The sequence below is a fragment of the Mastigoproctus giganteus genome, chromosome 9 (genome assembly GCF_048544385.1).
Source record: "Mastigoproctus giganteus isolate SK-2022 chromosome 9, ASM4854438v1, whole genome shotgun sequence".
NCBI lineage: Eukaryota > Metazoa > Arthropoda > Arachnida > Uropygi > Thelyphonidae > Mastigoproctus > Mastigoproctus giganteus.
In genome coordinates this window covers 107,873,206-107,891,572 of record NC_143583.1, presented here as the reverse complement: position 1 = coordinate 107,891,572, position 18,367 = coordinate 107,873,206, and the positions used below count along the sequence as shown (strand labels likewise).

Here is an 18,367-nt window from a genome sequence, read left to right as displayed (position 1 = left end):
GGATAATGATGACCAAGAGCCACCAACACCACCCAAAGTCAGCAGTGGAGTGACTAACAATAGCTCGGAAAGAGGGAGGAAGGGACCTGATAGAGCAATAGATAACAGAGATAGTTAACCTGAAGGATTACTTCGAGAAAAACACAGCACGACTCCAACAGGCCATAAGGAAGACAGATAAGTGGTATACCCCTACTCAACCTAACCGAGGAGCCCCTCCCACCCAGATGGCACAAGAAATGAAGCGAGAAAGATGGGCAAAGAAGACACTCTATGGCAGACACTACAATGACCTCCATCAAGATCACATCGATAACATTGCTTCCAATTCATGGCTCACAAGTGGGACACTTCCCCGAGACTGAAGGATTCGTGTTGGCCATCTACCAGGTAATCAACACCAGAAACTATAGAAATGTCATATGACACATGTCGACGATGCCACCTGGCCTCAGAAACGGTCCAACACATCACTGCGGGTGCAAGGCGATCACCCAGACTGAGTACACTCATCACAAGCTAGCGAGGAAATACCAGTTGACCAAAGAAAGTGTACCATACTACAAGTACAAACCCCAGGCAGTACTGGACACTCCAACCCACAAGCTGTACTGGGACTGTGCCATAATAACGGATAAGACCATCCCGCACAACAGACCGGACATAACCCTTGTGGACAAGATGGAAAAGGCTACATACCTAATTGACCTAGCAGTGCCCAACACTAGCAATGTCTAGAAACCCACGAGGAAAAATCCATGACGACCCCAAGATATGAGGTCAAGGAAATGTGGCATATGCAAGAAGTAACGACTATCCCAAACATCGTGTCAACCACCAGTATGGTGCCGAAGACCCTACAGAGCAGCCTAGCAGCAATAGGTTTCCCTGAGAACACCTACAAGGAACACCAGAAAGTCGCAATCCTGAACACCTGTAAGATAGTCAGACAGTTCCTCGACCAATAGTAACACCAGACATTTCAACCACCTCGTGTATCAAGGAGAAATTATATAAGAGCAATAATAACAATAATAAGATTGACATAGCGGTACCCAACACTGGCAACCAGCAGAAAACCCATGGGGAAAAAATCAGGAAGTACAAGAACCTAAGACAGGAGATCAAAGAGATGTGGCATATGCAACAAGTAACTACCATCCCGATAATAATAATAATAAAGTCAGCGATGCGCCTAAACCACTACAAAAACATTTTTTCAGACTGTGCAGGGCGTGTGTGCATGTTGGAGGGAGTGATTCAGTTCATTCTTTCCTCGATGCAGGTCACATTATTCAATAGACGACGTAAGCAATGTGTCTATGGCCTACAGAAAACTTAAATGACGTACGAGACAGTTGAATCTGTTTTTTTTTTTTTTTCTTAGTAAGGTGATGATTGCAACAAAAATTTCTTATATAAATTAATACCAAAATAAGCACATTATACACACAAAGAGGCACAGCCAGTCAATGTCATTTTTTTTTTTTAATGAAAATAGTTAACACGAGATATAAGCTTTTAGAGATTTTATCATAACAAAATAACTAATAACAACTTCAAATTATGTTTGTCGCACAATCTTATTATCAATATAGAGTAATGCAAGGGCAGACAACTGCTGTCCAATGGTTGATCGGAGACATTTTTATTATGATTATTTACTTTTTTATTATTTATTTATTTATTGTCAGCTTTAGTTTCGAAAAGAAAGTCCTTTCCCTTTCACAGTTCGAACCCAAGATGTCAAGATACATTCTTAGGGCATTTTAAATGGTTTACCTAAAAACATGCACATATAATGGTAATAAGCTGTCGCCACAACTTTAAATTTTCAATTTATAAGAAAAATTATAAGAACAGAAAATACGAACATTACAATCAACAAAGTGATCAATTCAGCTAAGGCATGTTATTACCGTTTTGATGTCTGAAAAAAAATTACTGTACTCAAGATTATTTTGATCAACCATCTAGCGATAGAAATCCATAAAAATACAACTGCCAGTGTTTATAAAATAGAAGTGTCCAGGACCTAAGTTTGATCTGCCTCCAAGGTGCAATTGCACCTTTCACAGAGCTGTTAAAGTGATCCGGTAAATTCTTAGTTATATACTGTATCCTAGAGTGCGAAGCAACTCAGCAGCATGACAGATAGTGCATTCCCCTTTCAATGATATTTTTAATATTTTGAAAAAAAATATATAAAACACTACTGTGACCTAAAATTAAAAGTTCGACCAGGGGCTATAAAGATTGTAATTTTTTTTTATTAAACTTAATTTCTATTTCAGTGTGTTTTTAACCCCTCGGGTTTCGACCAGCCAAGTCTGAAAAAAACCTTAGTTTGTGGGGAACTGATGTGGGAATCTTTTTGTGTGATCTATTGAGTAGTAACATATTACTTCTGTATGGGACATGCGGATTTACTTAGTAGTTGTCGTTATGTAGGTAACGTTGGTGTATGGGGGAATCGACTAAATGGATTGGGTAACTTCATTTCTTCACCGCATGTCACATGTTGAGTTTAGTAAAGTGAGTAGTAATATATTTTTTTTTTTTTTTTTGCGAATATAAATGTCGCGCCTTTTACTTATGCATTCTTTTAAAATACAGTAAAACCGCACCAATTCAGCCTATAATTCGGACTGCCTTGGTATATGCATTTTGTTTATGAGAATGGAGATGTTTATATAACACTACATTCGGAACTTTTTTCAGAATCTCTTTATAAAATTGCGAAGTAAAAGGTTATGTTTTGATAAGTCTGACAATGAACAGGACATAACAGGGAAAGAGAACTAGTGATATTATCATTAGCCATATGGTACAAGGAAGCCTTGAGGGTTTTGCTGCACCAGCCAAAAAAAAAAAAAAAAAACATTCCTGAGTTACCCTGTGAAAGAGAGAGGGAGGGAGGGAGGTAGAAAGAAAGAAAGAAGGGAATCACCAAGGAAGAGAAAAATGATGATATCCAGCTCAGGACCATAATTTTTCTCTTCTTGGCGATTCCCTTCTCTCTCCCTCTCTCTCTCAGGAATGTTTTTTTTTTTTTTTTCGCTGGTGTAGCAAAAGCCTCAGGCTTCCTTGCACGATATGGTAATAATAATATCACTAGTTCTTATTCCCTGTTATGCCCTGTTCGTTGCCAAACTTATCAAAACAAAAACAATATTAAAAATTGTGGCATGAAAAGTGCGATTTACAACTTTTCTCCAAGTTGAAGTTGAGTTAAGGTTGCCAGACGTTGTCTCAAACTTGAAGCTTCTCGTCTTAGCATCCTGAAAAGACATTTTATGAACATCGAATAATCAATTTTCACACATATCCAAAAATGAAATTGTGAAAAATAAGGTGGATTTTATGTCAAGAAGAGATACACAATTGTTTATTTTTCAATATAGATAACACTGTGCTGTGGGCTACTAATGCCATCTCTTTAAGGGTTGGAAGTTTTTCTTTTGATAAATTTTTTGTTCTTCAGCTTGAGAAGCCTAATTGTTAGCCGACCGGGCTAGCCGAGTGGGTAAAGTACCTGCCCGGCAACCCAAAGGTCGCGGGTTCGATTCCCGCCTCGGGCTTGGATCAAAGTACTGCAAAAACCTTGGGAGGTGCAATATGGCCACAGAAGCCGATGCGCCAACAACTACTAAATCAAAAAAAAAAAAAAAAAAAAAAAAAGAAGCCTAATTGTCACATGTCAGTGTAGTTGATTATAAAAATGATTATGTATGCAATTGGTAAATACGTTTATTATTTACATATTAAATTAGCTATCATCATGAGAGCATCCTTACATTCAGCGGAGTTCCTACAGATTGGCGAAGAATAAATATCTCCCCAACAGGGATCAAGAGTGTAAGCCTTGCAGACTTTGTAAACTAGGCTTATCTTCTAGGAAAATAATGGCATATTTAGCATTAGTGGCATATGATGCAAGGAAGGAAGGAAGCACATATAATGGTATTTATGTTTATAAAGCATCAGCCAAAAAAAAAAAAAATCCCATTTCACACAACCATTTACTCTAAAAGTTTGCCAATTCTTCCTTGAATTTATTTAAGCTATCAACTTCTACAACAGATGGAAATTTGTTCCAGTAATTAAAGCAATCAAAGACTTGCTGGCTAAAAGCAAACTTCTGCACATCTATTCTGCAACTAGCCTTCCTCAATTTGAATTTATGCAAAACTTCATTGAGCCTGCTCAATTCATTCAAAACCTTAAACATCTTAATCAGATCACCTGCAGGGTGATCTGATAAAGTCTCCATATCCTGGAGTTTGCAGAACTGAAGCCTTTCTCTTTGTTCCCCCTCACCAATCTTATCTTTCTGTTCTCTTTATCCACAAGTTACTGCTATGGATAAAGGAATGGTTGTGACAGAAGACAAAGTGATTATTATGGGCCCTGTTTTTCTCAACATTGCATCATATTTGGTTATCTTCTGTTGTTAGTGTACCGTTTGACAGATGCTACTTTTTTAAATTTGTAAATGAAATCATATCCTCCATTTATCTTCACCCTCCAATATTTCCATGAATTAAGAGATTATTATTTTTTTTTTGTGTGTGTGTGTGTTTGGCATTTAAGAAATGCCAGGCAAAAGCAAAAATATCTATCATTCTTATAGGTAATTCCCACTCTCACATGACATCTATGAAACACGAGTAACAGGTGTCTACAATTGGGGGAATCAGTTCCTCGAAAAATTGTAAAAAAAAACATGAAAAACTTATCAGCTAAAAGGGGGGGAACACTTCCATATCATCTGCCCAACTGTTCTAACAGTTTTTCTTCCTTGATATTATTAAAACTACCCACCTCTACAATACCAGATGGAAGTTTCTTCCAACCGTTGACAAATCTGTAGGAAAGTGGAGGCCAGAAGGTTAACAAACTCACAGGGAGCTAAATGATTTTGTAATAACTGAAAGCAAAGTGGAGGAGAAATTGTTGAAGTTAAACATAAGAAAGTCACCTGGGGTGGATGGGATCTGAGAGCATCCTTTGAGTCAGGGGAGGTCCCCTTGGACTGGAGATGTGCAAATGTAGCCCCAATTTACAAAGGGGTGATATGGATAAAGGGAGTGGTGACGTGAGTAATTGCAAGACCTGTTGATTTAACTTCTGTTCCGAGGAAAATAATGGAGTCACTGGTTAAAGAAGCACTGCAGGGTCACCTAGACAAGACTGCAGTTATAGTTCAGACACAGCATGGGTTTGTTAAGGGGAATTCTTGTCTGACCAATTTGATTGGATACTATGATGTGTTCACAAAGGAAGTGGATGCAAAAAATAATTTTGATACCACAAAATCGACATAAGTTCTAATCCTTGATGAATACCTTTCATGGAAACTTCTTGTTTGACCGCAGTGAGTTCCTCATCTTCATCTCTACAAATTTCAAAAGATTCCATTCCGTTTGCAGTGGGGTCCTCTTCATTCGTGCATGTCCTGAAATAGTCAATGTCTGCATCCACTTCTGCGTAATCTTTGAAACTTAAGTTTTCTTGTGAATTTAGGTGATGATGCACACACTCAAATATTTCTGTATTTTAGGAAAGATTTTGGTACTGTTGCACATGGAAGACCAATGTACAAATTAGAGCAGTATGCCATTAAGTGGAGCAGTATGCCATTATGGATAAAGGCATCCATTACTATGGATGCCTTTATCCATAGCAGCAAGTTGCTGCTATGGATAAAGGGATAGTTGAGTGGGAGAAGACAGAGTGGTAATCAATGGACACTGCTTTTCGTGGACTAATGTTATTAGAGGAGTCCTCCAGGGTTCCATGTTGGGCCTATTGTTGTTTTCTGTATTTATCAATGATAGTGATGAAGGTTATCAGGCTTAATGTCCATGTTTGTAGGCGATACAAAGGTTGGTAGGGTGGTTGTTAATGACGGTACACTATTGCAACAGGATCTAGAAAAGTTGAGCAGTTGGGCTGAGAGGTGGCAATTGAAGTTTAACATTGACAAATGCAAAGTACTGCATATGGCTAGCAGTAATCCCAGAGTAATGTACAACTGTGCAGTATTGCACTCAAGGGAATGGAGAATGAAAAAGACCTGGGGGTAATTGTGCAGTCAGTTATGAAGTTTTCTGAGCAGTGCAGATGGACTGCAAGTGTAGCTCATGGGGTCTTGTCAATGATATATAGGAATTTTGCCTGCAGGGATAATGAGGTGATTATCCCCTTGTATAAGGGGATAATTACCTCATTATCCTTTTCTAAAATGAGGCCTCCAGACCCTGTATTCAGGTCCGGAGGCCTCATTTTAGAAAAGATGTAGAGCTGCTGGAACAAGTGCAGAGAAGGGCAGTTGAGATTGGTGAGTCAAACAAAGGGTTGCTCTTTCCAAGTTCTGCAAATTTCAGCAGCTGGAGACTAGGCACCTGCGAGGTGATCTAATTGAGGTGTACAAAGCCTTGAATGATTTGAGCAAGCTCAGTGCTGATGGGATTCTTCCTCTTGTTTAGATTACATACCTGTGGGGCATAAATTCAAATTGAGGAAAGACAGTTGTAGAAAAGATGTGCAGAAATTTTCCTTTAGTCAATGGGTGGTTGATTGCTGGAACAAACTGGCATCTGTTGTTGTGGAAGTTGACAGCTTAAATAAATTCAAAGCAGAACTAGACAGACTTTTTGACTGAATGGCTGGGTGAAATGGTAAGTTTTTTTTTTTTTTTTTTTTTGTTTTGTTTTGGCTGATGCCGTATAAGCTTACTTTCTTGCTTTGTATGCCTCTCTATGCTAATATGCTGGTGAAGACAAATTTCTACACATGTAACCTGCAACCACCTCTAAGTTTGAATTTATAAATTTATACCCTCTTATGGGTGTAGCCGTAGGATATTTTTCAAATAGCACTGAGCTTACTCAATCCTTTCAAAGCCTTAAATACAGTCAAAGCTCTATTATATATATATATATATATTTTTTTTTTTTTTTTGGCTAGTGCAGCATAAGCCTCAAGTTTCCTTGCACCATATGGCTAATAATTAATAATAGCGACCTCCCCCCCCCACCACCAAGGGAATGAGAAAATCTATCATTATGTCAGAAGGACATTATATCAATCGTTCATAAAATCAGAAAAAAACAAGTAAAAACTTGAACATTTAATGTAATTTTACTAGTACAGTATACTATAATCTTATTTATAATATGTACTACAGCATTAAACAAGAAAATCATGATTGTAAATTTAGCATTGATTGTAGAGTGCAGTAAAGTTACAATTAAATTGTAAATTTCACTACACAGGCTACACTATACATACCTATCAAAACCTTACAAGAAGGTGCGCTATACCAGTTATTTCACTTTTTGGAATTAGGTTGTACTTGAAAAAATCAACATACAAGTTCTAATCCTTGATGAATATCTTTCATTGAAACTTCTTGTTCGACTACAGTGGGTTCATTGTCTTCAGCTCTACAAATTTCAGATTTCATTACTTCTGCAATGAGCTCCTCTTCATTTGTGTATATCCTGAAATATTCAATATCTGCATCCACTTCTACGTAATCTTTAAAGCTTAAGTTTTCTTGTAAGTTTAGGTGATGATTCACACGCTCAAATATTTCTTCCCTATTATCGGGCTGTTCTTCGCAATTAATAGAGTTAGAAGCATGCAAAACTTTGCACGTTGCATAATACAAGGTTGTAAATCTAGCATGTTTGAAGCAGTTGGCGATTACTTTTTTGTCAGCTTCATCCCATGCTGAAACACACAAATACATTGCCTGCAGGATGTCGATATCTAATTGAGCTTTCGAGCCATAGTGCCATTTTGTTTTATAGCATTCTTAAGTTTTTCTAAAAACGCTGGATTACACCTTGATCAAGTGTCTGAAGAACTGACATCATATTTCGTGGTAGATACTCGACAGTGATTTTGTGTAGGTTGTTTACTTGATGATGAGAGAGGTGCAGTTATTCACAAACAGCAAAATTTTATCTATTCTTCTCACTCATCCTGCGATCCAAGTCCATTCTTCGTAGATTTATGATGTCATCCATGTCTTTTGCTGTATTTCATACATAGTCAGTAATGTCTTCAAGGCTTCTCCAATGATTAAAAGAGGAAGCTTCTCTGTGCCAGACATGTTTCTGCTAGGAGAACAGTAATCCATTGTTTGGCCCTTTTTCTGCCACTACATTTCTCACCTTTAAATGTAAAAAAAGAGCCCAGTTTCATCAGCATTGAAGATTTCATTGTGGTCATATGTTAGCAAAACATTGTTTAAATGATTTTCCTTCCATTCCTTTGTAGCTTCAATGTCTACAGCTATACTTTCTCCACACACTTTTTTGAAAGACAGGCCATAAATTTCTGGAACCATCCATCTGAACTTGTAAATCCTTCAATATCCATTCGATGCTCAAACAATTCAGCCTTAGCTTTTTAAAGATTACCAGCTACAGGAACGTTTTTTGTACACATAATCATTAGCAATTCCAAAAGTACCTTTTCAAGATCCGGATACTTTGCCTTTCGTGCTTGAATCCTACCCAGTGCAGTAGATTTCTCTAAACTTTCATTTTTTTTTTTTTTTTTTTTTTTTTGATCTTTCAGAATAGTGAACAGAGTACTCTTAGGAATGCCAAACTGTTTGGCAATGTTAGTCTTAGAATGCACACCATCTACAGCTTGCAAAATCTAAATTTTATCTGCAATTGGCAATGCTATCTGCTTTTTTGGAGCCATACCAATAAACATACACTTGAACTAATGAAATGAACTTCTAATTGATGTTCGTTTCATTGCTGTTGTTGTTGTTATTATTTAGTTTTTAGGAGCATTAGCAACTAAGGCCATATTGCTCCGAGGATATGCGCTGGTCATTTCCTGACCTTTCCGCATCCTCCGTATTTGGTGATCACGGGCTCGAACCCCAGTCTAATCAAGAAGTGTGTGCTACGCACTGCTGCTCCTGCCCACCTGGCTACAGAGGCGCCTTCATTACCGTGCTGTAAGAAAAGAGTGTGGGAAATCTTAACAGATGATTTCTCACTATAAAGAGCACTTCAATCAGATCTCCTTGCAGGTGCCTAGTCTCCAGTTACCGCAGAACTGAAGCCTTTCATGGTAAGAGTACACTTTTATTCCTTTCACTAACCTTGTTTCCCTTCTCTGCATCTATTACAACAGAATTGACATCCTTCCTGCAATAAACCCTCCAAACCTGAATGCAGTACTCAACATGTGACTTGACCATTGTTTTATACAATGGAATAATCATCTCCTTTTTCCTGCTGGCAAAATTCCTTTATGTCATTGACAAAATCTCATGAGCTCTCCTGGCAGCTTGTCTGTACTACTCACAGAACTTCATATCTGCCTGCACAATTATCCCCAGATCTTTTTCATTCTCTACTGCACTGTAATGTTAATCTGGGATTAGCTACCCATATGAAGCACCTTGCATTTGTCAATATTAAACTTCAGTTATCACTTCTCAGCCCATCTGCTTAATTTCTCTAGATCTTGTAGTAGCATACACTGATTACTGTGATTAACTGCCTTGCAAACCTTAGTATCATTTGAAAACTTTGATAGGAAGCCTGATATGCCTTCATCAATATCATTAAATATAGAAAACAACAATGTGCCCAGCACTTTGTCAGACTATGGTAATAGCATTAGTCAAAGAGTGGTGCTCATTGATAACCACTGTCTTCTGCTACTCAATCATTTCTTTGTGCATTGACCCTAATGCCACATTGCTCCAATTTGTATAGCACCTTTTATGTGCAAGTATCAAAGCTTTTCTGATATCTAAGTAGTGATGTCAAAATTATTTTTTACATCCAATTCCTTTACTACTCTGTCAGATCAATCAGACATGACTGTCCATTAACAAATCCATGGTGTGACTGCATTCTGTCTAGATGATCCTCTCCATTTTTGGAGCCATACCAATAAACATACACTTGAACTAATGAAATGAACTTCTAGTTGGTGTTCATTACTTCTAGTTGTGCATTACTTCTTTAACCAGTGACTCCATTGTTTTCCCTGAAACAGAAGTCACGCTAACGGGTCTGTAATTATTCATGTCACCCTTTGATTCTCCTTTGTGAATTGGTGATACGCTTTTACATCTCCAGTCCACAAGGACCTCCCCTGAATCCAAGGTGGCTTTCATAGTCATGGCCGAAGGGTTGCTTACCTCTTTTGCTGCCTCCTTTAATATAATTGGATAGATCTCATTCATCCCATGTACCTTTTAAATGTTTAGCTTCAACAATTTCTCTTCCACTTTCCTCTCTATTATCACAAAATTATTCAGTTCCTTTTTTAGAATTTGACACACTTCTTTTGACACACACACTTTGACACACAAAATGTCTATTCAGTGTGTCAGCAACCTGAGTATGATTAGCAGTTAAACTTTTCATATCCAGTGAACCAATGTGATTCATTTCCTTCTAACATTTTTGATATCGCTTTATTTTCATTCAGTATTTTGAATTGGGTTTGGCTAATCATAATTAACAGATTGCATTTTCAATTCAGTAAAAATTATTTTTTTTATAATTAAATATAAAATGGTATCCCACAGACCTCAAGCGAGTGTATTTGTTAAATTGAGGGTGCCAGTGACTAAGTAAAGCTTCAGAAAAGAACAGGTGTGAAAATGTGAATTTTGTAGCTTTAGGAGGTTATGTTGAAAAATGAGGCAAGATTCACCTCTGTATCTTGTGTACTTTGTGAAAAATAAATTTGAAGACCTTATAACTTGAATACACCTCTTATATGATGTTAAAATAATTTTTTGCTTCCAGTTCCTTTGTTACTGCATCATATTATCCAGTCAGATTTGTCATTCAAGATCACCTTAAGTCTTCTGATTTCAATATAACTGCATTCCTGTCTAGATAGTCCTACATTCCTTCTTTAAATAGTGATTTAACCCCTGGCTTGTAGCCGTGAAGGGTATTGTGTACGGCATGTACCTTTTGTATGCAGTAAAGAGTTCTTCTATTTAAAGAAGGAATCATTTTCCCTGGAACGGAAGTCATATTTACAGTTCTGTAATTGACCACTTCACTCTTTGATTTCTTCTTTATGAACTGGGGAGACATTTGCATATCTTCAATTCGTAGAGACTTTTTCCCCTGAATCCAAGGATGCTCACATAATTATGGAGATAAATGTTTGTTTACCTATCTTGCTGCTTATTTTAATATACAGGTAGGACTCGATTTATGCCGCTTCACTTTTGCACCTCTCATAGATCACAATTGGAGGGGATGATGAGTCATGACTCTGCCCGACTTCCTAGACACAGATGGTCCCGACATTGTAATAAAACCATAATACTAAATGATAAACTCCGGCCTAAAATTTAAATAATTAAACAAAAAAACTGAATATAAAATGCGACGAGAAAAAGCAAATGACATTAATCACAGACTGAAAACTGCAAGTGAACTGACAAACATGCACTGGTGTCTAGAGTACAGGTCACTTCTTTTTATTAATATGTATTTTCAAATACAGATACAGTACTGTGCACATCTACCACCGTGCCCCCAAAATGTGTGTCTGGACAAGAGACTAAAAAACAACGAAAATAATTGATAATCGAAGAAAAAATGGGATTTATTTGGCGAATGGAGAAAGGTGAAACTCGGTCAGATATGTGTCATGCCTTCAATTTAGCACCATCAACTGTAACAACTATAATGAAAAGTGCTGAGACCACAAAGCAATCTTCCCAGTCAGTGGTCAATATTGGTGCAGGACACTGTACTACACCTATTCCTAGAATAAAACATTCAAAAAAATGGAAAAGCTGCTTGTCCTGTGGATTGACGACATGACCCAGCGTCATCTTCCTCTGACAGAATCACTTATCAGGTCTGAAAAACCATCCTCTACTAGCAGCTTCCTGCTAGTAGAGGATGGTTTTTAGATTCAAGAACAGAACAAAAATCCATAATGTTAAAATGTCAGGAGAAGCAGCTAGTGCTGATATTACAGCTGCAAATGAATTTTCAAAAACTCGTTGATGATGAAAAGCTTAATTACCCCAGACTTAGTTTTTAATGTAGCCGAAAGGTGTCTACTGGAAAAAGCTGCCCAACCATAACTTCATTGCTTGTGAAGAACATTCTACCCCTGGGTTCAGGGCAGCCAAAGGACCATTTGACTTTGTTGTTGGGTGACAATGCTTCAGCAACTTTGAGATTAAAACTTATGTTAGTTTACCATTCAGAAACACCACATGCTATGAAGGGAATCGTGAAAACATAGCTTACTGTCTTCTGGCATTCCAACAAAAAGGCCTGGGTTACGCAGACAATTTTTAGTGACTGGTACACGTTGTATTTTTGCCCGGCGGTAAAGGAGTTCTGTACGAAAAATAGATTTCCTCACAAGGTTTTGCTGTTGCTGGATAATGTCCCTGGTCACCCTCCAGATTTCAGTTATTTGAATATCAATGGCCTAGGGATGAAGATTGTCTTCCTTCCACCCAGCACAACCTCACTTTTACAACCCATGGATCAAGGAGCAATATCCATCTTCAAGGCTTATTACTTACGTACAACACTCAAGGGAATTTCTGAAGCTATTCAAGTGTCCGATAATGTCACGTTGAGAGACTACTGGAAGTTACACAACATCATGCAAGGGAACTCCAACATTTCAGCGGAATGGAGCGAAGTGTCAAAATCATGTATGAATGGCGTCTCTTTAAGTTTTGGCTTGACTTCATTCCGGATTTGCAACAGCACGACACTACCCTTGCGTGAATAACAGAGATAGCAAAGGAAATAGGACTAGATGATGTAGAAGTTGATGACATAAATGAGCTCCTTGAGAGTCATGGTGAAGAGCTTTCAACGGAAGATTTACAACAGTTAGCTGAACAACTGTCCAAAGAAGACAAAAAGGAAAGTGAAGGTGAAGCTGCAGCTTCACTTTCCTTTAAATCAGCAGCCATGAGCAGTAATTCAGAAAGAAAAATGATACTGAAACTGAAGAATAGCGATGGTGTACTTATAAACAGCAGAGAAGGCATAATTCAAATAGCAGAAGATTACTATAGAGAATTATACAAGGAGCGAGGGAATGATACCAGCAGTGGGGAAGATGGATTGCAAAGTAGCAACACATACGACATACCCGATATTCTTCCTGATGAGGTAGAACAGGCATTGAAGAAAATGAAGAATCAGAAAGCCCCGGGGGAAGATGAAGTTACTGTAGAGTTGTTAAAATTGGGAGGAAGAGACATAACACAAAAACTGGCAAGGCTCTTCACAAAGTGCATTAGAAAACGTGTGATGCCTAAGCAGTGGAATAATGCAATAATGAATAATGTTTTGCTGCATAAGAAAGGAGATAAATTAGAAATTGGAAATTATAGACCAATTAGCTTGTTATCCCATATCTACAAGTTGTTCACAAGGGTCATTACTAACAGATTAGAAAGAATACTTGATGAGAATCAACCGAAAGAGCAAGCTGGCTTTAGGACAGGATTCTCAACTATGGATCACCTTCACGTAATATCACAGCTAATGGAGAAAGCAAATGAATATAAAACACCATTATGCCTGGCATTTGTGGATTATGAGAAGGCATTTGACTCCATACAGCATAAGGCAATGTTTCGGGCACTGGAAAGACAAGGCATAGATACCCCATATATTATGATTTTGAAGAAAATATATGAGTGCTACCTCCTTTATTAGACTAGACAAAGACAGTAGCAAATTTAAAATCGAGAAAGGAGTTCGACAAGGAGACAATATCTCCGAAGCTGTTTACTGCTGCCCTTGAGGAAGCTTTCAGAAGATTAGACTGGTTGCAGAAAGGAGTCAATGTGAATGGAGAGTACCTAAACCATTTACGATTTGCAGATGACATTGTGGTTATAAGCCACGATCCCAAAGAATTAGAGGAAAATCTTAATCAGTTATGCACAGTTAGTAAGGATTTTGGACTAAAGATGAATATGGCTAAAACAAAAGTAATGATGAACAAGTATGCCACGGAAAGGGAAATAATGATTGAAGGAGCAGTAATTGAAAAGGTGGAGTCATATACTTATCTGGGACAAGTTATTAGCTGTAACAATGATAAATGGCTGGAAGTCAAGAGAAGAATAAATTTTGAATGGATAGCATTCAGGAAATATAGTCACATACTGAAGAGCAATATCCCAGTTTGTCTGAAACGTAAAATAATGAATCAATGTATACTCCCCACCATGACTTATGGAAGTGAAACTTGGGCACTCACCAAAAGAATGGAAGAGAAGCTGAGAACTACACAGCGAAGAATGGAACGAATTATATTGGGAATCAGACTGTTAGATAAGAAGAGAAACACATGGATTAGTCAGCAAACTCAAGTAAAGGACATTCTTATCAAAACTAAAGAACTAAAATGGTCTTGGGCAGGACACATAGCTCAAAGACATGATGACAGATGGACTAAGAAAATAACAGAATGGTACCCAAGAGGAGCTAGAAGAAAACCTGGAAGACAAAGGCGGAGATGGATAGATGAAATTCATGAGTTTTTGGGTGGTAAATGGATGGCCAGTGCTCAAAACAGAAGGAACTGGAAAGTTGCTAGAGAGGCCTTCATCCTGCAGTGGATTGAAAATGGCTGATGATGTGGGTATACTGACACACGTTAATCTGATAATATTGGTCAAAGTAACTCTTGTATGTACCTCAAGAGTTCTTATCTGTTACCCCAACCGAACATATTATTATTGATGTTCTGGGGGAAGAAACGTTTGAAGTGAGCAGGTAGCTAATGCCAGGGAAGAGAGCCTAAAAAACTTCAAGGGTTGTTAAATATACAAGAACAGTAAGTCTTAATTGTTTATATATTAATGTTAGAAGTGTCGTCAATAAAATGAGCGAATTCGAACTGCTGGTTAAAACAAGTAACGCAGATATAATAGGCCTTACAGAAACGTGGTGCCACCTGGAAATAGGGGATGATGAGTTTCATTACGGCTTGTATAATGTATTTAGGAAGGATAGGGTAGATAGAAGAGATGGTGGGGTAATGCTTCTTATCAGAAGCAGCCTGAATGTGATGATAGCTTTCCCGGATTCGGACTTTCACATATTAGTATAGAATCTGTATGGTGTGAGATAGTTGGAAAGAAAGGTATAATGCGAGTGGGAGTAATCTACAGACCAGGTTAAAGGCAGTTTATGTGAAGATTATGACAAAAGCCTCTACATGCAAATGAATGGGCAATTAAGCGTCTATGTCTTATTATGGGCGATTTTAATTTGCCTCTAATTGATTGGAATAAATGGGATGGAAACTCGACATGGGGAACAAAATTTTTAAATCAACTAGACGACTGCTATTTGTATCAACATGCCAAGGAAAGTACTAGAGAAGAGAATATCCTAGACTTCATCATCACCCATGAATTAGATGACATAACAGGGCTGACAGTAGAGAAACCAATAGCAGGAAGCGATCACGGAGTTCTACGGTGGATGATGAAGAGAGAGGTAGCAGTAGTAAAAGGCAAAGGAATGGGTTATACTTTCAGAAAAGTAAATTACAATGCCTTAAGATGTTAAATGGCCTCTATTAACCGGTTAGATATCGCACAGAGAATGACTACAATTGAACTGTGGTATGCTTTTAAAACATTAATCACAGATGCCTTGAATGCGTATTTACCATTAAAAAAATACTCCACGAGGAGGGTTCCAAGTTGGATGAATAGTGAAGTTGCCACATTACTTGAGCAGAAAAAGGCGGCATGGGAAAGTTACAGAGCAATAAAAAGTACTGAAGCCTATAACAGCTACAAGATGATCTGTAATAGAGCCACAGAAAAGGTTCGACAGGCAAAGGCAGTTTATGAGAAATCATTAGCAAGCAAAGCAAAGAGGGGGGATAAGGAATTCTTCACATATATAAATGCTAAGAAGAGCAGGACAAACCAGATAGGACCTTTATGTAAGGGAAAGGGGATAGTATTAAATACACCAGCTGCCGTTGCATATGAACTCAGCAGTTATTTTGCATCGATATTTACAGATGAAAAACCTTTTGTGGCAATGGGAAATTGTGGGAGTGAAGTTGAAAAATATGTAATTAATGATATTGAAATTTTGCAAGAGTATTTAATGAAAAAAAGTTTTGAGTCTACAGGCCAGTAAGGCTCCTGGAGTTGATGGAATATACCCTATCTTAAGGGAGGTGGCAGGTGAGTGCCTTGAACATTGAGGCTAATTATGTAAGCACCACTAGACGCTGGGGAGATTCCCTTGAATTGGAAAAGTGCCAATGTGTCTCCCATACATAAGGGTGGTTCTAAGAGTGAAGTGGGAAATTATCAACCTGTCAGTCTGACTTCAGTGGTAGGAAAAATAATGGAGGCAATGAACAAAGGTGGAATTCAGGATCATTTGGATAGAATTGGCACTTTTCCAATCCAAGGGAATCTCCCCAGCGTCTAGTGGTGCTTTCATAATTAGCCTCAATGTTCAAGGATACTCAGCATGGTTTTGTAAAGGGAAAATCATGTTTAACAAATCTGGTTCACTATTTTGAAACGGTCACTCATGAACTGGATTTAGGGAATAATTTCGACATTGTTTATTTAGATTTCAGCAAAGCTTTTGACTCAGTCCCACATGAACAGTTGCTTTATAAGCTGCAACAAGTTGGAATCACTGGGAAAATCCTTAGATGGATAGCAGGATGGCTTCAGGGCAGGAGGCAGAGGGTTGTGATAAATGGCTATTCCTGAGATTGGGTTGATGTAAGAAGTGGGGTTCCCCAAGGATCAGTATTAGGACCACTGTTGTTTTTAATTTTCATAAACAACATTGATGAAGGGATAGAGGGCGTGATGTCTAAATTTGCAGATGATGTTAAAATCGGTAGAGTAGTTAATGATCACTGTCAAGCTGAGCTTCAGAGAGACCTAGATAGACTTCAGGAATGGTCAGAAAAATGGCAGCTATGCTTTAATCCAATAAAGTGTAAGGTATTACACTGGGAAACAGTAATCCCAAAATAACTTATTCACTTGGTGGAGTTCAACTAAACCCAGTACTGGAGAGACGACCAGGCTAGCCGGGTGGGTAAAGTGCCCACCTAACAACCCAAAGGTCGCTGGTTCAAATCCCGCCTCGGGCATGGATCAAAGTACTGCAAAAACCTTGGGAGGTGCATTATGGCCACAGAAGCCGATGCGGTAACAGCTACTACCAAAAGTACTGGAGGAAAGGTACTTGGGTGTTGCGATACGGTCAGACATGAAATTCTCTGAGCATTGTAAACAGGTTGCAAGGAAGGCCCATGGTGTCCTATCAATGATCTATCGAACTTTTACAAGTAGAGATAGGGACGTGATAATCCCATTATATAAGGCTTTTGTTAGATCACACTTGGAATACTGTGTTCAAGTATGGAGACCGCACCTAAAGAAAGACATCAAGCTTCTTGAAAGGGTGCAAAGACGGGTAACTCGCCTGGTGAGATCGGCAAAAGGGTGTCCTTATGAAGAAAGACTGTGAATATATGGGTTGCAGAGTTTGGAAACTAGACACCTTAGAGGAGATTTGATTGAGGTGTTTAAGGCTCTGAGAGGCATCAGTAAAATGAACGAGGACAAAATTTTCAAGATTATAAATGATCCTAGAACTAGGAAACATAAATTCAAGTTACATGGGGAGATGTTTAGATTGGACTGCAGGAAGTTTTGTTTTAGCCAGTGAGTTAAAAATTATTGGAATAAGTTGCCTACATGGGTGGTAGAGGCTGACAGTTTGGGGAAACTGTCAGCCTCTGACAGTTTCAAAGGACATCTGGATAGTACCTTTGGGTGAGGGAAACACATAGGATGATAGGTTTAATCTTCTTTTCTTTTATTATTTATTGCAAGGTGGGGTTCAACTAAACCCAGTACTGGAGGAAAGGGACATGGGTGTTGCGATACAATCAGACATGAAATTCTCTGAGCATTGTAAACAGGTTGCAAGGAAGGCAACCTGTTTACATTAGTAAAAAACAAAAAAAAAAACCAGCACAAGCATGGTTTTTTTTTTTTTTTTTTTGGTTTTTTTTATCATTGTTTTATTCGGGGTTTTTTTTTTTTGGTTGGTGCAACATAAGCCATAGGCTTTCTTGCACCATGCGGTCATTACTAATACTAATTATAACTGCAGTCTTGTCTAGATGATCCTGCAACACTTCTTTAACCAGTGACTCCATTATTTTTCCTGGAACAGAAGTTAAACTAACAGGACTACAATTACTCGTGTCAACCTGTGATCCCCCTTTGTGAATTGGCGATACATTTACACATCTCCAGTCTGTGGGGACTTCCCCTGAG

At 38.2% G+C, this 18,367-nt stretch overlaps 1 protein-coding gene across 3 annotated transcripts in view; it reads left to right on the top strand.

The window, feature by feature from the left end:
- The first annotated feature begins 2,030 nt into the window (after positions 1 to 2,030).
- The window catches only part of LOC150080629 (NF-kappa-B-repressing factor-like), a 112,108-nt gene continuing 95,771 nt past the window's right edge, over positions 2,031 to 18,367 (top strand). For 2 of the 3 annotated variants that reach the window (XM_090381379.1, XM_090381381.1), the window contains exon 1: positions 2,031 to 2,096. The gene's annotated coding sequence lies outside the window, so the exon portion shown is untranslated. Of the gene's footprint in view, positions 2,097 to 2,431; positions 2,536 to 18,367 lie in introns of those variants that run through there. The other variant, XM_090381380.1, reaches the window with a different exon arrangement.